This window comes from Dipodomys ordii, unplaced genomic scaffold (assembly GCF_000151885.1).
Source record: "Dipodomys ordii isolate 6190 unplaced genomic scaffold, Dord_2.0 Scaffold211, whole genome shotgun sequence".
Lineage (NCBI taxonomy): Eukaryota > Metazoa > Chordata > Mammalia > Rodentia > Heteromyidae > Dipodomys > Dipodomys ordii.
The window spans coordinates 342,149-350,466 of NW_012267427.1; positions in this window are offsets into that span (position 1 = coordinate 342,149).

Sequence of the window (8,318 nt, forward strand, 5' to 3'; positions counted from 1 at the left end):
GGGCGTTGCGTAACCGGCCGGGGGCTCGTGGTCCCGGTCTGGGCGGACAGCGCCCCGCTCGCTGCTGTGTGACCTTGGGCGGCCGCTCGCCCCCTCTGAGCGCCCGGGACGGGCCGTGACCCCAGCAGGCCGGCGGCCTCCGCGGCCTTTTCCGGACCCGGTGTCTAAGTGGTCCTGGGTTGGGTCACGTCCTGTGAGTGACCCGTGCAGACCCGGCCCGCACCGCTCCCTCGGGCAGCCTGTCCACCCTGTCACCCTGGTTTCCTCCGGATGTCGGGGTCAGCCCCAGGTCGAGGGTCAGCCCCAGGTCGGGGTCAGCCCCAGGTCGGGGTCAGCCCCAGCTGGGGGCCTCGGCGCCCACGTGCCTCCGGCCGGCTGGCCTGGTGCTCCGATCCCGGCTGGTCTGAGCTGCCCAGAACCCCGGACCGGCCCCCACGGGGGCTGTTTGCGGCGTCCTGGCCGGATAAGAAGTGCTAGAAAGTTCTGCGGCCAGGTAGCCCCTGCCTCCCCAGGGCATTCTCTGGTGTCTTGATCTGGCTTGCTTGATAGGGGCCAGGTGAGGACAGCAATGTGTGTGTGTGTGTGCATGTGCCCACGTGTGCGTGTGCATGTGCCCACATGTGTGTGTGCACCTGGAGCTCATGGAGACAGCTGCACTGACCAGCAGAGCTTCTAGAACATTCCAGAGGTGGGGGGAAGGATGGCTGGAGGGAGGAGAGCCACACGGCCCCTCCTGGTTACGGGCTGCCGGCCCTCCAGAGCCTGGGGCCTGAGCGGTTGGGGTCCCCAGCTCTGCCCCTGGGCGTCTCAGGGGTCAGGTCTGAGGCGGGCTGGGGGTCGGGGCGCCGGGGGAGAGGTCGGGAACGGAGCTGGGGAGTTGGATGCCGAGGGACAGGGCAGCGTTCAGGGAGGGAAAGGAGAAGGTGGCCAGGCGGAGCCCTCGGGTCGAGCCGGGAGGTGTGCGGGCCAGGCTCCGCGTTGGCACAGCTCTGGGCAGAGCCCAGGCTCAAGGCGGGTGGGAGGGGAGGGGTGGTCTGGAATCCGCCGGCCGAGGACACCGAGCCGGCTGCGGGACAGCCGTGGCGCCCGGGCCGTGGCTCTGGGCTGGGCAGGGGAGGTGGATACAGGCTGCCGCGTCAGCTGTCCACCTGCAGCCAGAGGGCTTTGCTGACCCGGGCGCTGCAGCCTCCACACTAAAGGCCCCGGGAGGGACGGAGCTGCACGAGCCCGCCCTGAACCCCAGCCTCTGCAGTCCAGAGGCAGACAGGGGTACCCCGCGACAGCCCGCCGCCAAGCACTGCCTCACACGGCCTCCGGGAGGACGGCCGCCAGAGCCCGTGCGGCCAGCCGGCCTCCCTCTCCCGGGGCCGCACCTCCACACAGCCTGCCACCGTGGCTTCTGTCTGCCCTGCCCCCTCAGCCCGAGTCAGCGTCGTCCCCAGTCCCCCCAAAACCATGACACCTACGTTTCCCAGCCGTCTGGAAAGTGGGGTCTCTGCAGCGCAGGTGAGGAGGGGGACCTGCCTGCCGAAGCCCGGCCTTTGGGGGTCATTCCGGGGTCACCTGTTCACGGCGCAGCCGGTGGGGACGCCATCTCCTCCTCCCTCTCCCCTGCCCTTCCTGTCTCCCGCACCCATGTGCCATATTCCTGAGCCCACTCGTGTGGCCGCCTCTGAGGAAGGCCCCGAGGCCTGCTGGGTGGATGCGAGCCCCCGTGGTGAGGGCCCCGGCCCGGGGGCTTTGCCCGAGGCAGCTCCTCGCCGGGGATCGTTCAGATGGGGACTCTGAGGGCCCCACCCTGGCGTGTGGAAGCTTCCTCTTTGCTCTGTTGGTTGTGGGGCTTGAACTCAGGGCCTGGCTGCTGTCTGGCTCTTTTGCTCAAGGCTAGCTAGCACTCACTTTGAGCCACAGCGCCACAGTATTCTCATTGGTGGTAAGAAGAGGCTAGTGGACTTCCCTGCAGAGGCTGGCTTTGAACCGCGATCCTTAGATCTCAGCCTCCTGAGTAGCTAGGATGACAGGCGTGAGCCACCGGCACCTGGCTGACCTCTTCTTTCTTTATTCGCACTCGGGCTAATGGGGTCTCCGTGGTGGGGACAGCGCGAAGCCCTCCCCCTGCATTTCAGGATGGGCGGTCAGGTGCGGGGGGGACACGGAGGCCCAGAGAGGGCTGGGGAAGCGTCAAGATCACACAGTGAATCGGATGCCCTTGAGGAACAAGGGGTTCCACCCGATGGATGCGGGCACGGTGCAGAGCTGGGCTCCGGAGGGCGTGGGGCAGCCCCGCTTCCAGGGTGAGGGAGACCCCGCTCTCCCAGCCCGGAGTTCCCTTTGGAAAGGAGCCGTAAGCGTGTGCGAGGAATCCCTCCTCACCCCGCCGGCAGTCCTGCCAACCCCGCAGAGACAGAGCCACGCGCCAGTCATGAAATGCAAATCCCTCGCCCCAATTTGCAGGCCAGAATGAATGGAGCTCCTCCTTGGCGGTCCTCCCAGCTGGCTCCCCCGCCGCCCCCCCCCGTGAGACCCACACTCTCCCTCCTCCCCGCTGCCCCTCCCCCTCCTCCCAGCCTGCTCTTAGCCCCCCCCCGTGGTACCCCCCCCATCACCACCCATCTGTGCCGAGGCAGTGTGCCCTGCCGACGAGTGCACACTGCCTCCAAGAGATTCAGAGTGACGGCAGGGGCTACGCACGCGACACCGGTTAACACTGCATTCAGCGCAGCAAGCCTTTATCAGAGCCCTGGGAGGAGAAAATATATATTTATTTACTCTTGTTCACACTTCCTTGGAAAATGAGACAAATCACGATCTTTGAAAACCTAGCGACATAATCTGATTATGCCTGCCTGGGAGATTCGGAGAAATGCCCAGGGAGGGGGGGAGGGAAGGGGGGAGGACCGGAGCAGGAGGGGGCGCTGGCTCTGCTCTGCTAGGACTTGCGCTGGGAAAGCTCGAGCCGGGAAGTTGTGTCTCCTGTGCCAGATTCTGGAGCTCCTCATTGCAGGAGGAGCTCAAAATAAAGTGCCGCTTTCTTAGATATTGGCGCAAATTAAAAATAAAGGCGGCCGCCCACCTTCGCCCAGCGGAGTCTCCTGGGGGCCGACCCAGCGGGGGGGGGGGGAGGGCCAGTGCTTCCCCCTCCCGCCCTTGTCCTTTGTGGGCAGGAGATTGAATCGGCAGCTGGATTTATGACCACGGGGAGTGCAGCTAGCTCCATGTGCCCTGGGGGAGCCGGGGTCAGAGAGGACCTGAGCTGGTCAGCCCCTTCACGGGGCAGAGTGTCGGGGTCAGCGAGGACCTGAGCTGGTCAGCCCCTTCACGGGGCAGAGTGTCGGGGTCAGAGAGGACCTGAGCTGGTCAGCCCCTTCACGGGGCAGAGTGTCGGGGTCAGCGAGGACCTGAGCTGGTCAGCCCCTTCACGGGGTAGAGTGTCGGGGTCAGCGAGGACCTGAGCTGGTCAGCCCCTTCACGGGTAGAGTGTTGGGAGAACAAAGGAAAGACGCATCTGGGAGTGGCTCCTGCAGAGGGCACTTTAGCTTGGGTATTGAAGGGTGTGGAGGAGTGTGTGCCAGCAGGAAGAGGCAGAGGACAGGCCTGAAGGGAGTTTGGGCCTCTCTGGGACAGCTTCCTGCCTCAGCAGTCTCTGAGTCTGGGCTGTGTGGGGTAGCAAGGCAAGGGTCGTGAGTGGAAACAGAATCCGGCTCTGTCGACACTGGCGCTGTCCTGAAAGCCCTCTGCCTTGCCTCGCTGCTGGGCAAAGGTTCCGGAGGTCGCCACTCCCTGGCCAATGCTCGGCTCTAGGCCTTGGTCTCTGCACCCAGAAAACGGAGCCATGGATGCTGTATGTGTGTGCAGGAGGCTTGGCATCTTCCAGGGGCCCCGGGGCCCAGCCAGCCAGGGCCTGGCCGTGCTGTGCAGCACGACTCGGTTTCTAGGAGCAGGTCGGGAAGGGAGCTTCCCCTGGGTGCAGCTGCCCGGAATCGGAGCCCGGGGACTGCAGGCCTCGGGGGAGACGCCGGCCGTGGAGCTGCGGCTCATTGCCAGGGGAACGGGCCGGGGCTCTGGGAGGCGCTAGGGGGAGAGCTGCGGCCGGCCGGAAGCAGACAGCTCCGCGAGGCTGGGCTCCGAGTGGGCCGTCCCCCTTCTGCTCACGGCGGGGGGGGGGGCAGAGTCTCAGTTTCCCCATGTGTATTTGCAGAGCGCCCCTGAGCCGTGTGTGCGGCCGCCCAGGCGCCGGCCGCGTGTGGTCTCCGTCACGGTCAAAGCTGCGTGCTGCGTGGACACCTTCCTCGCGCCACAGGGCGGGAGCCGCGGCAGGGAGCGCCCCGCGCCTCGGCCTGCTCCTGGGTGAACACGAGAAACACCGGCGGGGTCCCGGTCCTCACGGCTCCCTGGCAACGGCCCCGAGAGCTGGGGGGCACCGGTCCAGCCCAGGTCCGCCCCCCAGCCCCACCCACGGGGCCGCGCTCCGCACTCCCGCCCACACCTGAGTCAGGGGTGGGTCCTGGCAAGCACCGGCAGTCGGCAGCCACGGGGGTCACGCCTGGGGAGGCTCCGGCCTGGGGTTTTTGGGGGGCAGGGATGGCGGGATCCCTCCCCCGCCCCAGCAGACTGGTGACCATCTCCATAATGGGGGCTCGGGAAGGCCTGGCGGGAGCAGACAGGCGTGGCGCGCTGGCGCACAGTAGGTGCTCAGCAAGCTTCAGCCGCAGGAGCACGGCAGGAGCCAGCACAGAGGAGGGCCAGTGCTCCTCAAGCCCGACAGGTGGAGACGGCTGGAGACTCCCTGCTTCTGCCCAGCGCGGCCCAGGCAGGCGGGGAGGGGCCGTGAACGAACGAACGAACGAACGAATGAATGCGTGGCTGGGTCACAGTCTACCCAGGGCAGAAGATCCCAGGATGTGGGGGGAGGGGGTCGAGGCCCACGCCTGTCTCGCCGTGTCCCTGTGTGGCCTGCGGCCCGCTGGGCCCAGCTCCCTGCCGTCCCCGGCCCTCCTCCCCTCCAGCGCTGGGAAGGGTGCTTGGGCTCCGTGCTGCCGGGGTGCGGGGCGTGCGGACCAGGTGCTGGCATGCCACAGCCGATCGCTGTGTCTACGCTGCGCCCTGACCCCATCCCCCCAGGACACCGGTGCTGGGGGACCTGGCCTCAGAGCAGCCCCCGAGCCCGCCCCCCGCCTCTCGACACCTCTGGCTGGGGAGTGGACCGGCAGGTCCTTGCAGGAAGCATGGGACTGGGTTATGGAAGGACTGTGCACAGCACTCTGGGTGGGCAACCTCCCCATTCCTTCCTTCCTTACCTGAATGTCTGCCAAAGCTGGGGGGGGGTCTGTTGGAGCTGGCCGGGAACTGCTCTCTGGTGGTTCCCCATTTTGTCTGGGGGGGCCTGGGAGGAGGGGCGCCCTCCGCAGGGGCGGGCGGCGGCCTGTCTGGCCTGTCACTGCACAGAGGGTGCTTGCTCACAGGCTCGAGGTCTCGGGGTGGACAGTCACCTGCTCAGTCCTTCCTGAGACTGATTCCTGCCCGCGGGAATGCGTGGGCGCTGGGGCACCTGGCCTCTGGGAGGCCTTCCTGGAGGAGGTGGCCCTGAGGAGACCAGCCTCCCGTCAAACACGTACTGTGGAGGAGGGCCCGGTGTCCCTCCCCAGGGCTCATGTGGTTGACTGCTCAGCCCCAGAGGAAGCTTCCGGGACTGGCAATGGGCAGACTCAGTCCTTCCTGGGAGAGCAGAGCCGGCCCCCACTGGGCAGGTGAACAGGGAGGCCCCTGGATTGCAGACCTCCCACGGGGGACGCACCCCGCACCTGTCACCCCGCAGGGCACACCCCACGGACGTGCCCAGGACTCGCGGTGAGCCTGGCCGATGCCAGGGCCGCGGGGCGGGGGAAACACGGGGAGACTTCTCGCCTGAATGCAAACAATTGGACAATCTGTTCTGGGTCGATTTAGAAGCAGTGGACTGAAAAAAAAAATCAGCAAATACAGTGTGAAAGCTATTTCCTCTCCCTCCCGGCTTGGTGGGGAGAGGGCTGAGCTACAGTTTATTTGTAGACTGTCCAAGGCCTCTCCCTCCCTCCCGAGCACCGGGGCCCCTCCACACCCACAGGCCGGACCCCGAGGGCGTCAGCCCCGAGCCCAACCTCAGAGGGACGCGCCACGCCAGGACATCTGTGTCCCGATACGCAGCCGAATTTCTTTCCTGAATGGAAGATGGGAGCTTGGAAACCAGCTTCAGCCCAGGGTGCAGCTCCTGGTCTCCCAGCCTGGCCGCTGGGCCTCCGGGCACCTGGCCCGTCTCCTTGAGACCGGCATTGTCCCCACAGCCTGGCCGCTGGGCCTCCGGGCACCTGGCCCGTCTCCTTGAGACCGGCATTGTCCCCACAGCCTGGCCGCTGGGCCTCCGGGCACCTGGCCCGTCTCCTTGAGACTGGCCTTGAACCCGGGGTCAGGAGACTCAGTCACGGGGTCTCGAGCCCCATGCTGGTGGTTTGAAGGGACGTGTGTCTCTGGGGGGGAGGGCCTCCCCTGAAGCCAGTGCATTCCTTGCGGCATCTTCCGGGGGCCAGGGAGCAGCACGCGGCGGGGGGGGCCGAGGACCGCAAAGGGGCTGCATCCCGGGAGCCTAGGGGGCCGACCGCAGGGAGATGGTTTGCTTCCAGAAGTGGCGGTGGCGGCCTCCTGCGTAGCTGCCTCCCCAAGGCCCAGGAGTGAGGCCAGGAAGGACCCCAACTGGGAAGATGGAGGCCGCCTCCGGGCTGCGGGCTGGCCTGCAGTGAGGGGGGGTTGAGGGGGCCGTGCGCAGCACCCCCAGCCCGTTGGGTGCACCCTAGCTGCTCTGCAAACTGTGTTCTCCAGTCTCGTGCTCTGCCTGGGCCTCCGGGGGTCGCCCAGTCCACAGCGGGGGGGTCAGTGCCCAGGGGTCCCCCAGCCGGGGCCAGGCCGCTGCCCCTGCAGACGTCCAGTCCCAGCCACAGAGCCAGGTGGGGGGCCGGCGGGGCCTTGAGGGAGCTGTGACCCCCGAGGGTTCCGCGTCCCCTTGAGCATCGTGGCTGCCGCCGCCCCCCAAAGCAGCTGGCAGAGGTCACGGGGTCCAGCAGGGGTGCCGAGGGTGGGGGGGGCCTCGCTGGCTTTCAGCCAACGGTGCTGCCCTCGGACTTCCAGGAATGAGGTCATGTGGGGGCTGGGACAGCACCGCTTTAGAGACGGGTCTTGAGGACTGAGGGGCCTGGACAGGCCGCCCTGTCTGTCCTGGGGGGGCTGTGGCTCGGGCCTCCTCTGGGAGCCCCCTCCTCCTCCCCCTCCCCCCTCCCCCCAGCAGCTCCGGCTCGCCTCGCCTCGGTGTCTGCCCACCAAGCTCTTTCCAAATTGCTTTTTGATGTTACCTCCCCAGTTCCCGGAAAGTTTGGAGGCTCCGCTCCCTGGAGCTGAGCGCTTGCTAATTAGACCTCCGGAATTCTGTTTACGCAGACGTCAACCCAGGCTGCGAGATCGAGCCGTTTTCTCCCCATTAAAAGGGACCTTCATGCTGTAGGGCGGCCTGCTAGGTGGAGGGGGGCGAGGCTCACGTGGGGCTTCTCCTGGGGACACGTGGCCGAGGTGGACTCCCCCCGCCGGGTGGGTGGTCTGCCGCGTGGAGGGGGCTGCCCTCCCCCTGCCCCCGCCCCCCTCTGCCCCAGCATCTCCGCGGGGTGGTTCTTTATTAGTGGTTCCTTTGTTCACGCTCACCTCAGGGGGAGGGGCAGGGGCAGGAAGAGCCCCCAGCGCCCCAGTCTTGCAGGGGGCTCAGGGCAGAGCCCCACGCCGCTCTGAGAGGGGCCCCTTTTCCCCAAGCTGGGAAAGACCGTCCCCTGGCCGTCACCTCTGACCAGACCCGGCCTCTGTCCCTGGGGTCCCCTCCGGCCCTTCTCCCTGGTTGCACCGGGCACGCCACCCCCAGACTTACAACCTGGGTGAGGGAGTGGAGCCAGGTGCGGCGTCCAGAGCTGGGGCCACCCAGGAGCCCTGTCTGGGGTCCATCATGGGGGTGGAAATAGGAGGGAGGGGGGGAGGGAGGGGCTGACTCTGCACCTGACTCCCCCACCCTCCCCCCAGGGCTGTCCCAGCCTGTGCAGCCTCTGGGTGGGAAGCCCGGAGCACAGCCCGCTGCCCTCTGCCCGGGGTGGACGCAGGGGCCTTGTGGGTGGAGGCGGGACTAGCTGGACCCCTCCTCTGGCCAGGCCAGGCACAGAGTGGGCAGGAGGCTCAGCAAGGGGGGCAGAGCAGGTGCCATGGGAGCCCCATGGAGGCAGGGAGGCAGGTTCCCTGCCCGGGGGGCCGGCGAG